At 40.0% G+C, this 25,443-nt stretch overlaps 1 pseudogene; it reads left to right on the top strand.

The window, feature by feature from the left end:
• The window catches only part of LOC144596366 (dynein axonemal heavy chain 11-like), a 168,648-nt pseudogene extending 146,056 nt beyond the window's left edge, over positions 1–22,592 (top strand).
• Positions 22,593–25,443: the final 2,851 nt, after the last annotated feature.

Below are 25,443 nucleotides of genomic sequence, written 5' to 3'. Positions count from 1 at the left end.
AACTCTATGCCTGGGACAACTCGGGGAAGAGTGTAAACTTTAAAATGGAAAGTCGAATTTATAGCAAACAAAGAAGGGTGGCAGCGACAGAGTTGCTGCCTTACAGCGCCAGAGACCCGGGTTCAATCCTGACTACGGGTGCTGTCTGTCTGGAGCTTGTCCGTTCTCCTTGTGCTGTGTGGGTTTTCTCCGGGTGCTTTGGTATCCGCCCACATTCCGAAGACGCACAGGTTGGTAGGTTAATTGGCTTCGGTAAAATTGTAAATTGTCCCTAGTGTGTAGGATAGTGTTAGTGTACGGGGTGATTGATGGTTGGCTCGGACTCGGTGGTTCGAAGGGCCTGTTTCCATGCAGTATCTCTATAAAGACTAAATTTTTAAAAAAAATTATTGATCAGCCCTGTTACTAAAATTAAATGAATGATGATATAATGAATGAGCATGCCCAGTGCACAATAAACCAGGCTAGTAACCCATGTGTACTATTAAGCTCAGGCAATTGAAGCCGTACTGCACTAAGATCAGTCTGGCCAAAGTAATCTGTAAGATGACCGGGTTTGGATAATGCTGGAGGACAATGATACGGAGAAGCACAGAGGAAATAATCAGAAAGAAGAAAATATGAACAAAAACTGCAGCAACTGTTGGTAAAGTGACAGCTAGTTTTGCATCCAGAGCAATCATCACAACTTATTGCAAACCAAAACAGCATTTTTAATCATATTTGGCTTCCAATTATTAATATTTACAGGGTTTTTTCAGTTTCTTGTCATAAGGACCCTGGGATCCTGTTGAGCACTTTTGGGGTAAATAAAATAGTGTTTAGCAGTTTATCACTGCAGGAGAGGTTTGGACCCACAGGTCCATGGGTCGTCCAGTTTCTTTTAAATGTTGCAAAGGCACAAAGTGCTGTAGTAACTCAGTGGGTCAGACAGCATCCCTGGAGAACGTGGATAGGTGACATTTCAGGTTGGAACCCTTCCACAGAACAAAGAACAGTCTGAAGAAGGTTCCCGATCTGAATGGCCACCGATTCAGGCTGAAGAAAGGTCCTAAATATAAACGTAACCTATCCATGTTCTTCAGAGACGCTGCCTGACATACTGAGTTACTCCAGCATTTTGTGTCTTTCCTTGGTAAACCAGCAGTTCCTTGTTTCTACATTATCACTTTTAAATGTTTAAATTTTAAACAATTGTACCTGCATCAACCACTTTCTCTGCTAGCTTTTTTTATTGTATGCACCATCCACTGTGTGAAAAGGTTGACCAGTTAACTATTTAGTAACTGTAGACTAAATCAGGTCTACTGCTTAGTGTCTGCTTATTGATTCTATCTGAGTCTGGATGAGGAGGGGAGAGGTGGGGGAACAGGGTTGATATGATAAGTTGATCAATGCTGAGGTTGTGTCACACTGAGCAAGCCACACGTAATGGCCGAGACTCGATTCCTGATGCATTTTGAACGGTTGTCTTGTAAAAGGCCCTTGAAATTTTATTTTAAATTTCTGATAGAGATATTTAAACTAGTTCAAAGAGACTTCATATTTACTTTGTAGATAATTTCTCACAAAATTAAAAATATAAATTTAGTTTAGTTTAGAGATACTGCATGGAAACAGGCCCTTCAGCCCACCGAGTCTGTGGTCACGGGGAGAATGTACAAACTCTGTACAGACAGCACTGTAGTCAGGATCAAACCTGGGTCTCTGGCACTGTAAGGCAGCAACTCCACCCATGTGTCACGGTCCCACCCTATCAATACCTTCCTGTTTTAGAAATTCAATTGCAACTTAAGACAAAATGAAACAATTAAATGGTTAACTGCACATGTCTTCTAACTAAAGATCAACAATACGATTTAAATAGTTGGGGTGGTGCTCCTTATGCTAGCAGTCCCTAGCGTATAGTTGAGGGACAGATGCATTTCACATCTGGCACTGAAATCTGTGATGAGCTGAAGTGTGAGCAGCACATTTTTAACTGCAACTGAAAGTAAATGTATGTGCATATCTGGCCCATTATCTCACTATAATTCTTCCACTATTTCATAGGTTTGAAATATCTTGCATCCCCTTTTAATTTTGATTTGTTCTAGGGTAGAGATTCCATGGTATTGAGAACATTATGTGAATGCAGCATTTGCTGGTTTTTATGTATGACACCTGCAGCAAAATTGTCCCACTCTTGAGGCCCAAGATGCTTTTAGTCAAGTGATCCTGGCAAAACCCAAACGGAGCATCAGTAAACAGGTTATTGCTAATGAAGTGCTGCTTCAATATACTATCAACACACCTCCCATCGTATAGCTGATTGCAAAGAGAATTTACGTTAATTAACTGGATTGGATTGGTCCTGCATTTTTGTGATGGTTTATGGTAAGAGTCGGACAGTGGGGTCGTCAAAGGTCAGGCGTCTAATTCAGGCAGAGGGGTAAACAGGGATAAGGGCTGAGAGGTAGTCAGAGGTGATGGGATGGGGATTGGGTAGAATAGGCCTTAGGGGTTCTTGAGGGCATCGCCTCTGATTTAGTTGTGAAGGTTGAGAAAACTACTTACAGAGGACCTCTCTGGAAATTTATGATGAGTCTTTGGACTCCTCAAAATGAAATATGATAAGATTAAATCCCTTTCATTAGCAGCAAGCAGCCCTATAGCATCTGGTTCAGACCTGCTTTCCAGTGTGAATTTCAGTTTTGTATAAAACATGCACTGCAGCCAATTCGACATCACAAATGTGTCCAGTAGACTCTTGCCCAAAGTGTGCCAAACACCAACTGGACACACCTCCAGTGTACCTAGCATGCTCACGTTTTGACTGAATCTACAAAAAGATCGTGCCAACTAATAGAATCTTCAGGCTCTATTTTTTTTAATCAAACCTTTTATTACAACAGCTGTTATGAATCATGTGTTTTATTGGATTTATAAACTTAGACCTAAAAATGAAAACAATTTATCAAAACAGGACTGGCATTTATATAATTTTTTCATATGAATTCTTATTTTTTTCATGCTTATCCACCCTTGTCTGCCTTTTCTATCCACATGCTCCCTCATTCAGTGTGTAGATGTGCACCTCAATTGCGTAACATTCCACATCCTCTCCTGTTGTTTTTTTTGCCTATTATAAAAAAATGTACTCAGTTAAGCACAAGCTTCCACCGATTCGTGTTTTCTGTTCATTGTGATTAGAATGCCAGGATCTGTCAGAGCACAACAGCAAATACCTTGAGTCTACTTCAAAGGCAATAAATCGTTCATTTCTAATGCAAACGGAATAACTAATTGAAATTTGCAGAATGCAATGATTTAAAGCTGGAGACAAAAATACAATGCCACACTATGTGAAGCACTGATTGGGCTTTATTAGAAACTTGGTGCCATATAATTTTGGTAAAACTGTTTATTTGCCATGCTCTGGTACAGATTAGTTTAGTTTTTTAGTTTAGAGATTCAACGTGGAAACAGGCACTTCGGCCCACCATATCCGCACCGACTAGCGATCCCCGCACATTAACACTAATCTACACACACTAGGGACAATTTTACCTTGTACTAAGCCAATTTACTGACAAACCTGTACATCTTTGTAGTGTGGGAGGAAACCAAAGATCTCGGAGAAAACCCACACAATCATGGGGAGAACGTACAAACTCCGTACAGACAGCATCCGTTTAGTCGGGATTGAACCCGGGTCTCTGGTGCTGCAAGCGCTGTAAGGCTGATCTTGTCATCTTGTAAATATTCATAGTATTTAAATATGAAGCTGCATTGGATACTTCAACGACTACAGTAGTGATACTTGACATGAATATGCAGCTACCTCGAACTCTGTATTGAATAATATAATTTTGCAACATTTGGTTTCTTTACCGTTCCTGTGATGAGAACAAAGTTAAATGAGATGCTGCTGTCTGTGGCAGTCAACATTGCATAAATATTACTGTATTACATCATTTCATGCAGGAAAAAAAGCTTGGTTTCACCATGGATTCTGGAAAACTCCACAATGTATCCCTTGGGCAAGGGCAAGAGGAATTGCTGAACAGGCTCTTGTAAAAGCATCTAAAGAAAGACACTGGGTTATCCTGCAGGCAAGTTACACTGCACTGTAATGTAAAAACAAGGAACTGCAGATGCAGGTTTACAAAATAAGACACAAAGTGCTGGAGTAACGCAGTGGATGAGGCAGAATCTCTGGAGAACATTGATAGGTTTCCCAGAGATGCCTCGTGGTCCATTGAGTTACTCCAACACTTTGTGTCTAACTGTAATGTGTTTGTTTCATAATTTGAAGTACAGTTTTGTGAAAGGGAAATAATTCATGATGAATTAATTGGAGTTTTTTGACAAAGTAATGTGGATAAAATAGAACCAAAGGATGTAGAATTGTTAGATTTCTAGAAGACATTTGACAGGCACCATATCAAAGATTGTGATGGAAAATGAAAACTCATGGTGTAGGAGCTAACATATTGGCATGAATAGAAAATTGGCCGTCTAACAGGAAATGGAAAGTTTTCAATAATGGGTCTTTTTCTGCTTGAGAAGATCAAATGAGTGATGTGTACATTGCTGGGGCTTCAATTTGTACAGATTGTCTAAATGACTTGGATGAATGAACTGAAGGTATGAAGGTTGACACAAAGACAGTAAAATAACGTATGAAACATACAGAGTGTACAAAGAATATAGATAGGTTAGTGTAAGAAGGAACTGCAGATGCTGGTTTAAACCGAAGATAGACACAAAATGCAGGAGTAACTCAGTGGGGCAGGCAACATCTCTGGAGAGAAGGAACAGGTGATGTTTCGGATCGAGACTGTCTGAGAAAGGGTCTCAACCTGAAATATCACAAATTCCTTCTCTCTAGAGATGCTGCCAACCCGCTGAGTTACTCCAGCATTTTGTGTCTATATAGATAGGTAGAATGAGTGTGGAAAAAGCCTGACAAATGGAATGTTGTGGGGGGGAAAATGTAGAACTGCTCACTTTGGCAAGAAAAATAAAAAGCAAACACTTTGGATTCATCAAGAGAAACAGCAGAGAAATGGATTCCTCAGCCACTTTGTCCACCCATTTACGCTACATTTGGAGGAAATTTTAGCATGAGAAGGAAACCCAGACAGTCACAAGGAGAACATGCAAACCCCATGTTGGTCATCTACACACAGAAATTAATTTCCATCTTTCACTTACTCTTTGGGGCCATGCAAGCCACAATCTTTACCACTGGTTCTACAACAGAGCCATTTTCCGTGAAGACTTCTGTCGAGAAAGCAGGCACCTTTATTTCAACACTTTTCTTGATCTGCCTTGCTGCATCAAACCACCTGTAGCAGTGGAGCTAATCTATTAATGGGAAACTCTTCAACCTATGGTGACCACATCCCAGAACTAAGGTTACCCCAAACCTCTGTAGTCAAGCTGTTCATTCACTGAAGCTACCACACTGTCACTAATGTTTTCAGTGACCTATATGAGCAGATGACTCTTCTATTCAAAATCCACAGGTCAAAGATCCTACACTAATTTCATCCTGTTGCACCATGCTCCCCTCAGATAATAAAGATTCATGGTGACATCCTGGAAAACATGGACCAGTTGCCATAGCTCAGGAACCACCTTTTATTGATGATGATATGTGTCAAATCCCCCAGTTTATCAGCATAGCCTTTGGCTGATTGAGTGGAAGGAGATATGATAATCAATCCCTCAGACCTGGACTGTCCACACAATGATACTCGAGAAGTGTCATCAAAGCTGCCTTTGCAAAAACCTCCAAATTTACAGCATAGATAGATTTGGTTTAGTTTAGTTTAGAGATACAGCATGGAAACAGGCCCTTCAGCCCACAGAGTCCACGTTGACTATTGATCACACATATGCTACTTCTATGTTATGATGCTTTCTCATCCTATACATTAGAGGCAATTTACAAAGGCCAATTTACAAACCTGCATGTCTTTGGAGTGCGGGAGGAAACCAGAGCACCGGAGAAAACCCACGCGGTCACAGGAAGAACATGCAAACTCTGCACAAACAGCACACGTAGACAAAATCGAACTGGGGTCTCTTGCGCTGCGAGGCAGCAGGTCTACCACTGTGCCACAGGAAACCATTGTTGGTGTTCTCTCCATGGCCAACTCCCTAGCATTGAATTCCTAGTTATATTCATTTGGGCAAGCTTTGTCATTTGCATATCCAACACGAGACTGCCCAAAATGGATACTCTATTCCAAGGCCTGTCCTGGTGGACAGATGTCTCACAAACTTACCAACCACTTGTCCTGCCAGCCACTGCCTGCCCCGTCTGTAGAAGATTCTATGGTCACCATTACCACCTCGGAACCACAAAACCAGAATGGATCCAAGTCATTTTCGGACCCTGAGGGACTGCACTTAGACTATCAGAGCAGTTCTTTTTATCTTTGTTGCAAATGTTTCACTTTTAAGAAATGTTTTAAAATTAGGATTAATTAGTAATGTGATCCATAAAATTAAGTAGATGTGTCCATACTCTGATGGTATGTAAAAAGTCTTCAATGATAAATCAAAATAATATTCGAATTGCCTGCAGAACATTCATTTAGTGGATAAATGGCTCGGTATTTTAGAACCACTTCTGGAAAAGTGGAGTAAAGGATCCCACCCAGACTATCGTGCATTCATGAGTGCCGAATCTGCTCCAACTCCTGAAGAGCATATTATTCCGCAAGGAATCCTCGATCAAAATCACCAATGAACCACCAACTGGTATGTTAGCTAATCTCCATGCGGCTTTGGATAATTTCGATCAGGTATGGCTGATATCACTTCAATATTTTGACAGAGAGTAAAAATTGATTTGCAGCTGAAATATTCGGTGCATGGGGCATAAATGAGAATGATAAATTGGAACTGGTGACTTTTTTAAACAAAATTGTGCTAAAATGTTTGACTTAAGATTTTTAAGCGTAGGGCATTCAGCTTTGCTTGTGGAGGAGGGAAATGCATTCGCTTTTTATATTTGCATTAATCTTTAAAGTGAAATCTTTTTTTTCATTGCAATGTATTGTGATTCCTAGTATCATAGAGTCATGGAGAGATACATCATGGAAACAGGCCCATTGACTCCTTACCAACTATTGAGCATCCTTTTTTATACCATTCCTAGCATAACCCATTTTATTCTGTACAATCCTTTTGCGTATTGAACTAATGTTTCTTGGAATAGAACGGCAATTTAACATGGCCCAGGTTATGGATTGAAATACAATGAAAGGGTCAGTACAGATTGTTCCCCATGCGGGAATCAATAGAGTCAGAGAGTCATGCAGCACCAAAACAGACCCTTTGGCCCAACTTGCCCATGCCGATCAAGCTGCCTCATCTGAACTAGTCCCACCTGCCCACATTTGTCCCATGTATCTGTCCAGTTCTCTCACTCATGTGCACACTCTGCACCCCCACCCCACATCGTACCATTGCCTATCTCCTTTTCACTTCCTCGACTGTCTTGGTTGCCTTCACTGACCCCCATTTCACTCTCCTGGCTCTCTCTCTCTCCCTCTCAGGCACTCCCTCCTCTCATCTACTTCTATTTCAGACACAGGTCTGAAGAAGGGTTCCGACCCAAAGCATCACCTATCCACCCCCTCCAGAGGTACTGTCTGACTTCTGAGTTACTGCAGCACCTTTAAGCCCATCAAGTCTGTGCCGACTTGTGATCCCAGTACACTCGCACCATCCAACACACGAGGGACAATTTACAAGTTTACCAAAGCCAATTAACCTACAAACCTGTATGCCTTTGGAATGTGGGAGGAAACTGGAGCACCCGGAGGAAACCCACGCAGTCACGGGTAGACTGTAAAACTCTGTACAGACAGCACCTGTAGTCAGTAATGAACCTGGGTGGCTGTGGCTGTAAGGCAGCAGCTCTTCCGCTGCGCCACCATGCCGCTGCGCCACCATGCCGCTGCGCCACCATGCCGCTGCGCCACAATGCCGCTGCGCCACCATGCCGCTGCGCCACCATGCCGCTGCGCCACCATACCGCTGCGTCACAATGCCGCTGAGCGATTTACAGCTTCTCGTGACCGACTTTGACACTGCGGTTGAATAGTTGCTGACCACTATAGAAACCTCATGAAATGGTGGTGCTCTTCCTATTTGGATGTCACTAATTCTTCCTGCTTCTGATTGTAAGTCCATAACTACAAGAAACACTGAAATATTTTAAAGATTCTCATAAAAAGGATGTCGACCCGAAACGTCACCCATTCCTTCTCTCCTGAGATGCTGCCTGACCTGCTGAGTTACTCCAGCATTTTGTGAAATAAATGCCTTCGATTTGTACCAGCATCTGCAGTTATTTTCCTACACTATAATAATAAAAAAGAGATCTGTTTATTTTGTGGTATATAATTGAATTTGTGAGACTGTAAAAGGTAGCTATTGTTTGAACAATTTGAAAATTTGCGCGGTGTCACATTCCCAAACTTTATTTGCGTTTCAATTTTCTTAAACTTCCACCTGTTGCGCAGAAAAGGGACATTTACGTTATGAAGAATGATGGAAATCTTTTCTTTGACATTCTACAGGCATGCAAGGAAATGGTCAATGCTTTATTTCCCCCATAAGCATTTTTTATTAAATTCCTTATAAACTCTATGTAGCAGTGCATGAATTAACTTTACTTCATTGATAGTGCATTATACCTAATGGCTAGGGCTCAAATATTATGATTAAACCATTAAGATATGGATGGAAGAGCAGGCAGGGCTGATACTACGTGCAGCCATGTCACCATTATTCTCCAACAGTGATCCAAGACTATTATTGAAGTGCCAGCCCTCCCTGATTTCTCGATTGCAGTAGTTATGTCTCAGCTGATGGATTTCATTCTGTTGTGCTAGGTGATATTTTCATTCTCTCCAGTAAGCCTGGCATTCGTATGCTGGAATGATGAATAGAGAACAGTTCAGCATTTTGGATGCCATCTACCTAGATATGCAGAGAAGACATCTAACTGATGACCTTTATTTACCTTCAAAGAATATTTTATTAGTTTGGAATAATGCAAACTTTTGGTGTGAAGTTAAAAAAAAGAGAAGATTGAGAGGAGATCCATAAATCGGCAAAAGCATATATACGTTTTATTCTGGACACTAGGTTTTCAAACTGGGTGACATTGGAGAATTCTTGAGTTGTTGGATTTCTTCCATTTGAGCTGAGTATTCCAGCCGGAATAGGCGCAAGGATATTTTGAACAAAAAATGGTCTGTGCAGTTATTGCATTGAGGCAATTAGGAGCCCTGTGAACATGGCAATAGCTAAGCAGATGAATTTTATTTTGTATTTGTTGGAAAATATTGATTGTATTATTAGCAAACTTCATAAATTTGGTGCAAAATTATAAGATTTTGTGTCAGTGATGCTTTGATGTTAGAAATACTCTTGGCATGTGACCAATAATCGAGTTATGAGTGAAAGAGCATCAGGGATTAGTGGTGAACCATTGTATTTAGCCCTAGATATCTCTTGATATATAAGCTGCCAGACTGCTTTTAACTGGAAATTTTGCTTTTTCTATAATTATCTTTTTGTCCTTCACTACAGCAAAAGGCAAAGATAAATTTATTAGGACCACGTTGATAAAGTCTGTGGCTATATCGTTTAATAGTCGTGAAGTATTATACCAATAGACAATAGACAATAGATGCAAGAGTAGGCCATTCAGCTCTTCGAGCCAGCACCGCCATTCACCGTGATCATGGCTGATCATGCACAATCAGTACCCTGTTCCTGCCTTCTCCCCATATCCCCTGGCTCCGCTATCATTAACGGCTCTATCTAACTCTCTCTTGAAAGCATCCAGAGAATTGACCTCCACTGCCTTCTGAGGCAGAGAATTCCACAGCTTCACAACTCTCTGAGTGAAAAAGTTCTTCCTCAATCTCCATTCTAAATGGCCTACCCCTTATTCTTAAAATGTGGCCCCTGATTCTGGATTCCCCCAACATCGGGAACATGTTTCTTGCCTCTAGCGTGTCCAATCCCTTAATAATCATATGTTTCAATAAGATCCCCTCTCATCCTTCTAACTTCCAGAGTATCCAAGCCCAGTCGCTCCAGTCTTTCAACATACGACAGTCTCGCCATTCCGGGAATTAACCTCGTGAACCTGCGCTGCACGCCCTCAATAGCAAGTATATCCTTCCTCAACCTACCTTCATAAATAATTTATTCAGTCGTTTTTAACACTTAAATACTGAACACATTACTTGTTGTTTTAGGTACCATGGCAAGATCTGCGTTACCTCTTTGGTGAAATTATGTATGGTGGTCACATTACTGATGACTAGGACAGAAGACTGTGCCTTACTTATCTGGAAGAGTACATGCAACCTAATCAGGTACTGTGTGTGGTAAATATGATTCTGAAGACAAGGAAATGCAGATGCTGGTTTACAAAAAAAAAGTCACAAAGTGCGGGAATAACTCAGCACGTCAGGCAGCATCTCTGGAGAGTGTGGGCAGGGAACGTTTCGGGTCGGGATTCTGAGTGGCACGAGCTACTGAAGTTTTAAAGTTACTGGAGCTGGGGCTCCCCCTGCTGGAAATATATTTAGTTTTTTCTTGCTCAGTGTGCAAACAATTCCATTTTAAATCAATGTCCATGTGCAAAATAAACAACATATTTTCCACAAAACCAGATCATTAACTCTCAGTGTGTTTGGGCCTCCTGATGCATCTAAATAGCTGTGCAAACCAGTGGGAAAACATGTTAATGTTTTAAGTCCTACTCCTCAATCATTGTTTTTCAATTTCTCCATTTTTCACCTGTGGTTTCTCACCTCTACTGCTCGATTAGCTATTTGTCATCTTTTGTGCTCATCTTATCACAAAATGCCCCCTCCTTTCTTGGAGTAAAATAATCCTCATCATAGATTACTCTGAGTGTTTCAGTGAGGAAGGTGATGGCACTTTAGGAATGCGATGAGAGGGCAGTAAACATTGCAGTACAAGAAACCAAACTTTGGAAAGTCTAAAGTGTGTTACTTTTGCTTCGTATTAATTGTGCACTTGCAAAATTATGGATACCCCGCAGTTTCAAAACATTTGTCCTAATTAAAAGTAAGCATGTGATGTTTTCATTTTTTATTCATGAGTGACATATCTTGTTATAAGAAACACGAAGGAGGAGGCAGTTCGGCTGGTGTCTGCTCAACTATTCAATAAGAACATTAATGATCAACTACCTTAATATCATTTATGCTGCCTTGCCTTCATATTGAATATGCTTTTAATACCCAGAATCCAACGATCAGAATTATGAATTCAGGCAATTATTATGTCAACACCTTTATAGTGTAAATAATTCCAAAGTTTCACCACTCTTGAAGAGAATTATATCGATAGGAAAGGTTTAGAGGGATATGGGCCAAATGAGGGCAGGTGGGACTAGTGCAGATAGGGCATTTTGGTCAGCATGAGGGCCTGTTTTCGTGCTGTGGGACTTTACGAGAATTATTTTGTTACCCTTGGGTTACATGCTAATAATATTCCTCATTTTGACAGAATCATTAAATAAATAAGTTGTCAGGTTGGAAAGGGTACGAGAATATTTACAAGGATGTTGCCAGAACTCGAGGATCAGAGCTATAGGGAGAGTTTGACAGGCTGGGACTCTATCCCTTGGAGTGCAGGAGGATGAGGTGTGATCTCAAGAACACAAAAATCATGTATGTCATAACTCAAGTAAGTAGCAATGCCGTATTTTTCGTGGCAAACAGCAGCAACAAGCTTGAAGCCGTAGATACGGAGCTTGGAAGCACATGAGGTATCAGCGATGTGCGTCTCTTGTAGAAAGAGGACATCAGCATTAAGGTCCTTAGCAGATCTTGAGATGTATTCATTCTTTGCCCTGGACATTCCTTCCACATTTAGCTGGTAGATGTGTAGAGATTTCCCAATGCTGTGGGAGTTTAGGCCCTGAGCAGGGCCGTTTGGGATACGGGTCACTAGTGGCATTGTCAAAAGTGACACCAAAACACTACATCTATTAGATTGTGCTCCATGCTGCAAGCTTAGCTCTAGTCTACTCAACAGCTGAGTTTTGCTCAACAGCTTGGGCTAATAGCTGCCACACCAAACGAGTTGACACTGTCCTTAACTCTGCAATATGGGTCATCACAGGGACGCTTAAGTCAACACCTTTGCAGTGGCTCCCTGTCCTCTCTCACATCGCCCCTCCCAGCATACTCATAATGGAGAGGATGTTGAAAGATTGGTGCACCATCAAGGCTAACCCTGACCTTCTCATCCATGCTGACTTGAACAATCTGCCCAACATGCACCTGAAGTCCCGCAAACCCTTCTGGTCTTCAGCCAAATCCCTGGAAGACTTTGACCCTAAGACTGAGTTGGGCAGAGCCTGGAAAGATGCCAACACCAACAACGGAGAGGTCATCACAGACCCCACAGTGAAACCACTGGGATTTGACCTCCATCGCAAACAATGGCTAACCCTGAACAGGATCCGCACCCTCCATGCAAGAACCTGCACAAGTGGGGGATGACAGACAGCCCTGCTTGCGACTGCGGATATCCAGACCAGACTATCCCACACATTGTGAATGACTGCTCACTGAGGCTTTTCCCTGTTGGCATCAAGGCCATCCACCCAGCAAATGATGCTGCCCTGGCCTGGATGTCTACCCTTGACCTAAAACTTTAGGCTGTGCACGCCACACGCAAGAAAAAAAGAGAGGGGTGATCTGATGGAGGTGTATAAACTCATAAGAGGAATAGATCGGGTAGATGCACAATGAGCTGCCAGAGGAGGTAGTTGAGGCAGGGACTATTGCAATTTTTCAGAAACAATTAGACAGGTACAGGGATAGGACAAGTTTGGAGGGATATAGGCCAAATGCAGGCAGGTGGGACTAGTGTCGATGGGACATATTGGTCAGTGTGGGAAAATTGTGCTGAAGGGCCTGTTTCCACGCTGTATCACTCTGTAAATAAATAAGATGCTAATCCTATTTTAATAAATTAGGTCGTAAATAAGCATCTTATTGATTTATTTCGCACTCTCTGGTTCCTTGTTTTTTTCCAGTTTGAAAGTAAACTAGCTTTAGCTCCTGGTTTTGTACCACCATCGAATCTTGATTACAATGGTTATCACAGATACATTGATGAAATGTTACCGCCTGAGAGTCCTGCACATTATGGTCTCCACTCGAATGCGGAGATTGAATTCTTAACTGGGACTTCGGTCAATCTTCTGCGTACCTTACTGGAAATGCAGCCCAGAGATTCAATGACTGCTGAAAGAGTCATACAAACTGTTGAAGAAAAGGTCAGAAATATAAATGTTAAAATGTTCAATTTTTATCGGGAGAAACAAAAGATGACATTTCTAGCTGATTGTGCAAAACCCGAGAAGATGGGAACAAGTAGCCAAATATTTTACATAGCTGTTGTTGCATTGGCGATAAGGGCATTCTGTATTGAGAATTAACTTGGGTCGTATTTGGTTTGATGAATGCTTAAACAATTGAGCATAATAGAACAGTAAAGCACAGAAACAGACCGTTTGGGCCATAATGTCCATGCCGAACATGATGCCGTTAAACTAATAATCTCTGCCTGCCGTGATCTACATCCGTCCATTCCCTGCATATCCATATGTCTATCTAAAACTCTTTTAAAATGCTACTATCATATTTGCCTGCATCACCATCCCTGGTGGCTAGTTCTGTATAAAAACTAAATTTGCCCATCTCAATTGACATCAATATTGCTTATAAAGATAATCCATGTAAAATCAGGTTCATTTAACAAGATCATAGATAATCCCCTGCCTCAACACCATTTCAAGCCCTGTCCCCATATTCTGATTCCTTTAATATCCAGAAATCTATTGTTCTTAATTTTAATATTTAAAAGTAATCTATTGATATTTTTATTGGAAGAACACAAAAATAAAGAAATCAGTACATATTGAGAAATAATTTGATTTGTTACTGAAAAGGCAATACAAATAGGAATCAGCTTTCATATTCAATTTATACTGCTTTTAAAGGTAAAAATAATCTTGGATGACATTTTGTAAAAACTGCCAGAGGAATACAACATGTAATGCGAAAGAATGAATATCCTAATTCAAGAAATAAGGCATACATTAAAGGAACTTGATCTGGGGTTGAAAGAAAGACACGAGTAAAATTGCACCGATAGTATTGTACAATATTTAAAAAAATATTGTATTTCACCAATATTTTCCTGTTAATCTGTTATAACTGTTAATCTGTTATAACTTTGTAAAGTGCTTACAAAGTTATAACATAGTGACGTAAATTTTCAATATTTCACATCAATGAAGAAATATTAAAACACCTTCTGACAAAGCTAATATTAAATTCTTGCATTTCTCTTCAAGAAATACCGCAGAAGTGTTCACTTCCTGTAGTTCTCCAGTTTAGCCTATACTTTTCCAAATGAATGATTTGTACGTTATTAGAAAATAAAATGGTAGGTGTGTGGCGTTGTGGTGTTTTAAGAAAATTGTTGATGTGGTTGCACACAATAAAACATAATTTTTGAATTCATTCTTGGGAGTTGGGCATTGGGCAAAGCTAACTTGTTTTACTAGTTTGCTGCTTACTGAGTCAAAGGCCACTTTCTCCCTCTACGCTGCTTGTCACCATCACTTCCTGCTTGCACCTCTTCAAGTCATATTCAGTATCTGACTGTCCAATTCGTGTTAATCTTATCAAAATTTGGCAGCCAGTGTTACGCTTACCTAGAAGATAGTTGCACAGCCAGGAGGTACACCTGCTCTTCCCAGTTTCAAATAAGCATAATTTTTAAAACAGATCACCTGCCTTTCAGTGAGGTCTGTCAAACATTTAAAGTGTCATGTGGTTGGCAACAATTGTCACTTAGATAACTCCCCGTGCAGTTTCTGCTGGTTTTGGGAATGGAATCAAGCAGTTTTGTAGTGCCTTGATTAATCCACTCAAAGCGGCTTAATTCCTCTCTTCAGTGGCAAGATTGGTCTGTGCACTTTCACGTGAAGTGAGAGCCAAATGCGCTACCCAAATAAGCTTTTTGTACTCACTGTTACAGACAAAACAATGGTCAAATCCTTCCTTCACATCTCTAAATCTGACCAGGATCAAAATATTTGTTTTTTGAGTTTATTGTATAATTCTTTACAGGAGTTCTTTGCAATTTAAAACCCAAATATTTTTCATTACTACTTGCTAATGTTTATAAAATGTTTAAAAAGAGCAAGAACGATTAGACAGCACAACTGAAGGTGGTATAATCCATTGGCATTTTAGTTTGCATCAATTTATTATGTTGCTGAAGAAATCCCCAAAAAGTGTATGTGTAGATCATTCTTGCATCTAATTCCACGCTTTGTCAAAGCAAGCAAACCAAGTTGCAGTCTCAATTTGTTAAAAAGCAATCGAAGTACAGAATTATGATCGTATTCTGGAATGCACTTTCGTGCATGAACAAAATATGTGTTTTTTTTCGGTTTTGTAGTTGATGCAAAAGCCTATTTAATAGCTGAGCTATTCATCACATCTGTGTATCATAATTGTTTTTATAGTACAAACTGCATTCCTCCTTGCTTTTGTTAGGGCGAGTTAGCAATTTCATCAGAGATGGAGCTACTGCAGACAGCACTTTTCTTTGATAACGTTCCTGACACATGGACTATGCTGGCATATCCATCAATGTGCAGTCTAGCACAGTGGTAAGTAACATGTCAAGATACAAATAGTTTGTACCTGGCATTCTGTCTGTCAAGATGCCACTTGAATTGTTCAGTATTTCTTACATGGAAATCAGATTTTGCTTTTACTTGGGATATTTGCTATATTTCTATCATCCCCCCCCCCCCCCCCCTTTCACTGTACAAGTGTTTTGATGTAGCTATTATGCATCACAGTGATCTGTTAGTCACAAACCATTCGGTATCTACTTGCATAATGTATAACGAGTCTCTAGGGATCAGTATGGTATGAGAAATGCAAGCAAGGAATCATGTTTAATAGTAGTCATAATAGAAAATGTCTTATCCACTCTAAATGAAGACTTTGTGTGCTCATGTGCATGACAGCATGCAGTACAGCAACATTTATTCCACTAAATAATAACTATGAAAATTATACTGTGTAACCTTTGGCTAATTTCTGTACCAATATTTTATCATTCTTCTAGTAAAATAAATCTGTTTGCCTGTTATGTTTTGTAATATCCTGTCAGGCTGATGCTGGGCGTGCATGAAAAAGGAGAGTTTAAAATTTGTTGCGAACAAGTAATTGTCTGATCTTGCAGCACAGAAACAGGCCATTCAGTTTAACAAGTGTTTTTTTCCTTGTGAAACGCCTCATTGTGATAAGGAGATAGCGTCAAGGAGTCATTCAGCATGGAAACAGGCCCTTCGGCCCAACTTGCCCATGCCGACCAAGATGCTCCATCTATACTGGTCTTATCCACCTATATTTGGCCCATATCCATCTAAACCTTTCCTATCCTTGATGTGATAAATAAATAGTTTCCTTGACAAAGAAGAATTTATGATAGGCATCATGAGTATTTTTGCTATTTTTCTTTGCAGAGAGGTGGGTTCTAAACTAACTCTGCATGATTTTGTTTTATATAGAATTTCCCCAGTTACAGGTCAAATTGTTGACTTAGATTGTAATAAAAGTCATCCCTTAATAAACCAAAAGCTCTTCTAGCTTTCATCAGTCTATAACTTAAATTACTGTGTTGAATGTAAAATGTTTGCAAATTATTGCAAAAATTCAAAGTTCCATTTTAAAATGATTTTGATTTTTATGCAAATATTGTGCAGAACTGAATGTACATTTACAAAACTGAGCAACAAACATGCTAAATAGAATAATATAACAGGTATGGTAAATTATACTTTCAAGGTAGATTGGAGGTTGTGAATACAAATGTGACCAAGCTATTGACTGATGCAGAAGTTGAAAACTAATGACAGATTCTGTACACAAATCCTTGACCATCAGTTTTATGTTTCTAAAGATGTTTGCATTTACCTTGTCTCCTTTGTCAGAAATTACTGTAGATCAAGAAAGGCAATAGTTTGAGAGATCAGCAATGCAACAATAAAATCTGGTTCTCTCAGGATACTTTGATTAATAATCAAGTGCAATTTAGACTAGCCACTGTTGTATGCCAATTATATCAAGCATGCGATCTGCCAGGGCTCAATCATTTTAAGCACAGTCTGAGATTTCACACTATAAATAGACCCACTTATCATTAACGCCATTTCTTCTGCAAGACAGAACTGATACTGCAAGTGGTCTGCACTTGCAGTTTATAATCTTTAGAAGACAAAATAATCTGCAAATATAATTATTCTTTTAAAAACATCAGTACATGAAGCTGTTTTAGTGTGATGCTGTACAAACCAGAGAATGGAGTGCGAAATTGAAAAACAATCATGTTTAAACGTTATGAGGCATACTTAAGCTTTCCCTGAAACTAGCTACAGTACCTTCTACAAATCACATTTCATGCACTGATGGCAGATTGAAAGCTGCCTTGTGAAATTACTTGCTATATCCTGAAGTCATTCTACCTCATTGAAGTAATGATACCATCCACAGTCTTCTGGTGACATTGTTAGTTGTGAACAAGAAAAACCTGGATTGTTATGTGAATGTGATTGAATTGTATTTTTTTGACTCATATTTCATTGTGGCAATGGGACAAACATTTTCAATGTACAAGTTGCAATCTAGTCTTGTGCATTCTTGGATTCTGAATAACAATGTAGCAGTATCATTTGTAAAAGGAGTTTCAGAAAATTCTCTAAAATAATTGGTGGAAAAATACCATTGGACATGGTTTGGGCATTGATAATTTAATCTGTTTCAATTTCTTCCTTGAGATATAAAGAAAAAATCGTAGGTATTACCCATCCCTAGCTGCCTTGAGATGAAGGAAGATTGTCTCCTTGCACCACTGTTGTCTTGGTGTTGACAGTGCTCCTGTGTTGATTTTGGATCGCTAATGATCGAGGCAGCAACAAGGAATTGCTGTAAACATTCAGACCAGGATGGTCTTTGTTCTTTGGTGGACATCATTCTCACAATATTGCCTACTAGAGTAGAAATTTATGAATCACTGAGGAATTTTTCACCAGTTATGGATTTATAGGTTTAAGGCGATAGGAGAAAGATTTAATAGAAACCTGAGGTGCTACTTTTTCACATAGAGGATGGTGGGTATGTGGAATGAACTGCCTGGGGAAGTAGTTCAGGCAGCTATAGTAACAACATTTAAAAGACGTTTGGCCTGGTTTGGATAGGTTTGCAGGGATATGGGCCAACTGCTGGTAAATGGAGCTTAGCTTAGGTGGGGCATCTTAGTTGGCATAGACAAGCTGGGCCTGTTTCTGTGCTGTGTCATTCTAATGGATGAAGAACCTGTGAATGTGGTTTCAGAAGGCATTTAATAAATTCCATTACAAAAGGCCAGTGTACAAAATTGACGAACATGGGGTCAAGGATAATACACTTGCATGGATTGAAAATGGGTTGACATATGGGAAGCCAAGTAGGAATAAAAGCATCTGTTCTGGGTTGGCAGTCAATAACCAATGGAGTCCCACTGAGATCTGCGTTTGGGTTCAACTAGTTATTGCCTTGGGAAAATTAATACACCTAAAATTTAATAGGAGATTTAATAGGAACCTGAGGGGCACCATTTTTATACAAAAGTGGTAGGCGTATGGAATGAGCTGCTGGTGGTTAGTTGAGGCAGGTACCATCACAACGTTTAAGAAACATTTAGACAGGTACATGGATAGGATAGGTTTGGAGGGATATGGGCCAAACACAGGCAGGTGGGATTAGTGTAGATGAGGCATGTTGGTGGGCATGGGTAAGTTGATCCAAAGGTATGTTGTATGACTCTGGCATGTCAGTAGCATCATGCTTTTCCCTACCCTGACCCAACACCAATACCTTTAAATAGAATGTTCTTAAAACTGTATAAACGTTAGTACTCAGAAGAGGAATGGAGGACAAGTTGTTGCTTTCTGGTAAACTATAAACCATAATGATTTCCTCAATTTGAGGTCTTGCATCTGTGCTAGGACCAGAGATGAGAATCTCTTAACCCCTCATTTCTTACCTGGAAAAAAATCATTTCGTTTGAAGTAAACTAACATGCTGACACAAATATTTAATTGTGGATGTGGATATGTTGCATTGCTAAACTGAGGTTGTCACATTATATGGAGATGAAACACAGTTGATGTACATGCTGAGAATAAAATTCATCCCTCTGTTTTTGGAGAACACATCGTAAACTCTGTATAGGTGCTTAATTTAAAGAGTGAACAATGAGTTTCTAATGGACACATAGTTAAGCCATTGAAGATCTGACAGATAAATTGTAGCAAATCAGAGGTAATTCAGCTTGAAACCACAGCTCTGCACTGTCAATGATAAACAAGAGAAAAGGGTTTGATTGGGAAAGAAAGTAATTAAATGGATGGTGGGTTTGGTGGCACACCTGTGGTAAGCAGTGATATTTGAAAAAATAATTCAGATATTTATGTCTGCATAATTCTCATTTTATAAAATGACACCCATGTAAGAAAAGTGTCTTCAAGAACGTACATTTCTAAGATGATCTTGTCTTGCACCCTAAGCTGATGGATTTGTGAGGGGTGGGGGGGAGGTTGTTGCAGGGGGAGAGGAATGGGGGCTGGTAGCAGACAATATTTTAAGTGAATTTCAAAGCGCTTTCATACTTGAGGAATGATAATGAACAAAATAAAATTCTCATTCCGCTGATCAGTCACATAGTTTAAAGATTTATTTTAATAATCCTAAAATATTTTTAGTTTAGTTTATTGTCACGTGTGAGGCACAGCTTAAAGCCTTTAGTTGTCAGAGGAAAACTATACATGATTACAATCGAGCTGTTCAGTATACAGATAAAGGGAATAACGTATAGTACAATGTAAAGTCTGATTAAAGATAGTCCGAGGGTCTCCAATGAGGTATATAGTAGCTCAGGACTGCTCTCTCGTTGCTAATAGGATGGTTTAGTTGCCTGATGTAGAAAATGTACATCAATTCACACAAACTTGGTTCCTTCGACAGCAATGTTAATATGAACCCATCAAGAGTGGTTGTTTTTTGCTGACCATAGGCACAGACTGCTGATGAGAGGTGGATCTGTACCAGAGGTAAGATCAGCCAGTTAACTTTTGAGTCAACGAGTTAACTCAAAAGTTGAAATTCACAAGATACTCTAAGAGCCAGTGCCGTCTGCAATTTTTCCGTAAATGCTCCCAGCAAACCACCTCGATCTCAGGAGTGCTGGACCTCTGGTGGCTCCACACTGGTATTGAATCTTAACAGCAGTTCAATGCCAGATGTTCTTTTGCTATATCTATCATTATTGAAAGGGAAAGGCAGGGCTTGTGTGCATACTTAGCCACATAATGGAGCATGGCTCACTAGCGTGATGTAGATAAAATTATTATTGAGGTGGCTCAGTGGTAGAGTTGCTGCCTTGCACTGCTAGACACCTTGGTTTAATCCTATGTGTGCTGTCTGTGTGGAGTTTGCACGCTCTGCTTGTGACCACGTGGGTTTTCTCCGGGTGCTCCGTTTTCCTCCCACGATCCAAATCTGTACATGTTTGTAGGTTAATTTGCCTCTAAATCAGCCCTAGTGTATAGAATGTGAAACTGGGAGAACATGGAACTAATATACTGGTGATCGGTGGTCAGTGCACTCAGTAGGCCGAAGGGCTACCGTATCCACGCTGTACCTCTAAAGTCTTAAGGCTGAGATATATGAAATGTTCTTTCTACACAGAATTTATTCAGCCGAGTCCAGACTGGCTCCCAAACGTACCAGCCTATCAGTTCCTATCGTTGCAAGGAAAGGTTGGACAAACTTGGATTTTCTTCTCTGGAGCATCGGAAGCTGAAGGGGTGGGGGGCAACCTAGGTATATAAAGGCATAGGTAAGGTAAACGGTCAGTCTTTTTCCCAGGATAGAAAGGTCACTAGAGGGTGCAGAATTATGGGGAGAGCGGATAGTTGAAACATTTATGAGGCACGTTTGCACACAAAGGATGGTAGGTTCCAGGGACATGCTGCCAGGGAAAGTAATCGAAGCAGATGCGTCAGTGACATTTAGGAAGCAGTTAGACAGATGTGAATAGAGAGTTAATTTAGGATTATGGACCTTGTGCAGAGAGATTGTATTAGTTTTGGATTGGCCACATGGTCACTGCAGACACCATGGTCCAAAGGGCCTATTCCTGTGCTTTATTGTTCTCTATGTCCCGTTCATGATAAATATAATTGTTTGAAAAAGACATAACACTACTTCGAAGTTTTTTATAAATGTTCAGTTGGAAATAGCAGGTTGTTGCTTGGAAGTTTAGTCTGCATGGTGATACTTCTTGGCCTGTTTTGTTGGTTTTAACTCATAACTGGATTATATCAGGACATAGAGAATTCATTATTCATCAGGACCACTAGCCGTTTGATAGCAATTTGCTGATGATGCAGAATTTGAATCTTAATGTGTAACATGGATTCTACAAGTAACCTCATATTCTCACTGATTTAGATTTCTTGGCGAAGGTTTTAACTATCTTATGTGTATCAGATTTTTTGTTAAAGTTTCATAAATTAATTAGAATACAACTGAGGGTTATATGTACGTACTATATATTTTTTTAAACTACAAGATAGGCAACTATGAATAGGATTAGGTATTTATCAGTTTTCTTATATGAGCTTCATTTTGGAAATAATGCAAATGCATAAATAATTAGCATTTATTTTCAGTGATAACAAGTCCTGTGATGAATTGGATTGATAACAAGACGTATAAATTCAGTCCTGAGCAGGTATTTTCTATGTAGAGGTTTGCATGTTCTCCCTGCAACCATGTGGGTTTCATCTCGGTGCTCCAGTTTCCTTTCATCTTCCGATGACGGAGGATTAGGTGATGTTAATTGGCCAGTGCAAATTGTCCCCAATGTATAGGCAAGCAGTGGAGTTGATGAAAGGTGGATAGGAAAAAATTTGGATTAACATTGGATTGCTGCAAAATAGTGGTTGATGATAGGTGTGGACTTGGGCCAAAGGTCTTGTTTCCATGCTGAATTTCTAATTGACTATGAAAAGTAAGACAATTGCATCCAAGATATTTAAATGTAATCTAGATTCTGCACTTCAATATTATTTTGATTTGTAAGGCTTTGATATTAATAAATCCTAAACTTTGTGCAATCATTATTCATAGGGTCGCTGTAATGTATCTTGCTTACGCATCCATGCACCTTGTTTTTTGTATTCTCTGCAGGTACAGTGATCTTCTAATGTGTTGCCATGAACTTGACATTTGGACACAAGACCTGTTATCTGAATTTGGGGTTTTTTCAATCCACAATCTTTTCTTACAGGCATTTCCAATATTTCAGTGTATTTGGAATTACAATCAGTCGTATTAGAGAAACATTTTAACCATGTGCTTACATATTATAAATCTGTAGGTTGCTAGCCATGATTAAACAAAAAAATGTAGCTCAAAGACAAATGCAAAAGACACAATGCTGAAATGTCAGTCAGCATCTCTGGAGAACATGGATTGGTGAAGGTTTGAATCAGGACCCTTATTCAGACTGCCAGTTCCTTGTTTCTAGATCAAATTTAAAGTATCTAAAGATTAGTGTAATCTTTTAAAATCTTCTAAAAACAGCATTTTGATAGTTAAGGGCCTGTCCCACTTAGGCAACTAGGCTGTCGCCGACGTGTCGCAGGTATGATCGTGAGGAGTCTTCCAAAGTTTGTCGAGAAATCAAATGGTTTGAAATCTCTCGGCGACAGCTGGCTTGTCGCCAGGCATCGTAGCTCATTGCGGTCGCTGTCGCATGCTGTCCCCAGGTAAGATGCATTTAGAAGCACATTATATTAAAATAAGTAGTCATTTCTCGTTTCTGGGTTGAATATCTGGGTTTGGAGCTCACTTTAAATATAATGGCTGAGGCCAAAAACTTTGTGAAAATTCCCACGCTTACCTGACCGTCAAACTGTCGCCTCCAATCTACCTGTCAAATGTCCTGACGGTAAATAAATTGGTTAAACACAAGCATTTTATGGTATTTTGAAATGACTACTTTTTTTAATGAACTTATTTCCAAATATATATATATATATATATGCATGTGTGTCTATATTATATATAGACACACACTTTATTCTCATTAAATCACACGGATGGGCAGCCTTTCAAACAGCTCAAAACAATCCTAGGTTCTACTTTGCGTGCCTCTGCTTAGGTATGGTGCTCTGATGTACTTGGCTGCATACCTCTCAAAAGGGCTATCTCCATTATTAGAACTGCCTCCTCTAGTCATCATTTCTATCATGGTAATGCATGAAGCTCAAGTTCATAATTCATTTATTTAACCAGTTTCCAGAATTTAAGTCCATAATGTGAAAAAGTATTCCATCATGTAAACATAATTTTAAAAACTGCTATCACCTCTGGTGCTTAGAACCTGTTAAAAGTAAATCTCTAAATATCTGCTTTCCGACCAATTGGAATTCTGATAGATTGGCATCTGGTTCACTAGGTGCCATTTCCTGCTCTTGTCTGAGCCTCACCAACTTCAATGAACAATTTATTATAATACTGCATGACATAATAAACTAACTGTTGTATGAAGGAACTGCAGATGCTGGTTTTAGACATAAAATGCTGAAGTATCCAGAGATGCTGCCTGTCCCACTGAGTTACTCCAGCATTTTTGTGTCTGTCAAAAACAACTGTTGGGTAATTAATGTGAATAAAGTTCACCAAAGACAGAAGAATGCTCGATTAGTTTTACTTTACATCCCCGTGGTAGGACGAGAATAGCTTGAATGACAAAAGAACTTGGTGGGGGCAGTCAGTGGAGTTACTGGGGACCCAGGTTGGATCCTGACCTCAGCCGGTGAAGGATTTACAATCCTCGTCTAACCCCATGGGTTTCCTCTCTCAGATGTGAAAGGAAACCAGATCAGTAGGATTAATTTGCTACAGTAAATTACCTCAGTGTGTGGGTGAGGGGTAGAATCTGAGGTGAGTTGATGAGAACAATGGGAGAATAAATGTAAAATTAGCATAAGGCACAGGATCAGTTAGTCCATTCGGCCCATCGAGTCTGATGCAGCATTCAATCATGGCTGATCTATTGTTTCCTCTAAACCCCATTCTCCTTGAGATATAGATGGGTGGTTGAGGGTCAACTTAGCCTCAGTGGACTGAATGGTCTGTTGCTATGCTGTATGGTTCTAACTCCAATAATTATTTTTAATTATTGAGACTACATGCAACTGAATGTTCAACGTATTTCCAACTGAAACTCAACACTTTTCTACCAATGTAAACCATGAGATAATTATGCTCCCCCCACCCCACCCCAGAGTCTTGTATCACTTGCGGGGGCTGCTCTCTCCCCTCGCTCCCTCCTCTCTCTCTCCCTTTTTCCCAGCGCCAGCGAGATCTGCGCCACTCCTCCACTCTCTTCCCCGGCCCCATGTCGCTCAAACACCGCAAAATAAGAACAAACACAAGTGAATCTTCCTTCCTCGCTGCCGCTGCTCACCCCGGGGATGCGGGGCTTCTGAACAACGACGACACTTGTATTTGTTCTTATTTCGCTGCGTTAGAGAGAGATGGGGCCGGGGAGTGAGTGAAGGAGAGGCGCAGATCTCGCTGGCTCTGGGAGGGCGGGAGAGAGAGGGGGAATAGGGAGAGAGAGAGGAGTGAGGGAGCAGCCCCCGCAAGTGTCGGCGCTCCTTCACCAGACCATCTGACACCTTTCCCCTCCCCGCTCTCACCCACTCTCTCTCCCCCAGTGGTGTGCACTGTATTTTCTGTTTTGTAAATAATTGTATATATATATTGCAATATTTCAAGCTCTTTTTAAAAATTGAATATTATTTATTTGTTGCCATATAAACCTAATGTAAACTGACCTAATGTAACCTAGTTTAACTTTTCCTAATCTAATTTAAGTAACCTAGTCTAAACTTTTTTGAGTTCATTAAGTTTATAAAACTAGCATTTCATTTTTTCCTACGGCCCGCAAAAATGTGCCAAATATATAAAATGTGGCTCTCATGCTGAAAAGTTTGGAGGCCCATGCTCTAGCTGATGTGAAGACTGTTCAGTTGCCTGATAACAGCTGGGAGGAAACTGTTCCCAAATCTGGAGGTGTGTTTTTTCCACATTTCTGTACCTACTGCCAAATGGAAGAGGGGTTACACTGGTCTTCCATTATGCTGGCAGCCTTACCGAGCCGGTGTGAAGGGTAGATGGAGTTGATGGAAGGGAGGCTAGTTTGTGTGATAGTCTGGGCTATGTC

The sequence above is a fragment of the Rhinoraja longicauda genome, chromosome 8 (assembly GCF_053455715.1).
Source record: "Rhinoraja longicauda isolate Sanriku21f chromosome 8, sRhiLon1.1, whole genome shotgun sequence".
NCBI classification, from domain to species: domain Eukaryota; kingdom Metazoa; phylum Chordata; class Chondrichthyes; order Rajiformes; family Arhynchobatidae; genus Rhinoraja; species Rhinoraja longicauda.
This window is presented reverse-complemented; position numbering and strand designations above follow the sequence as displayed.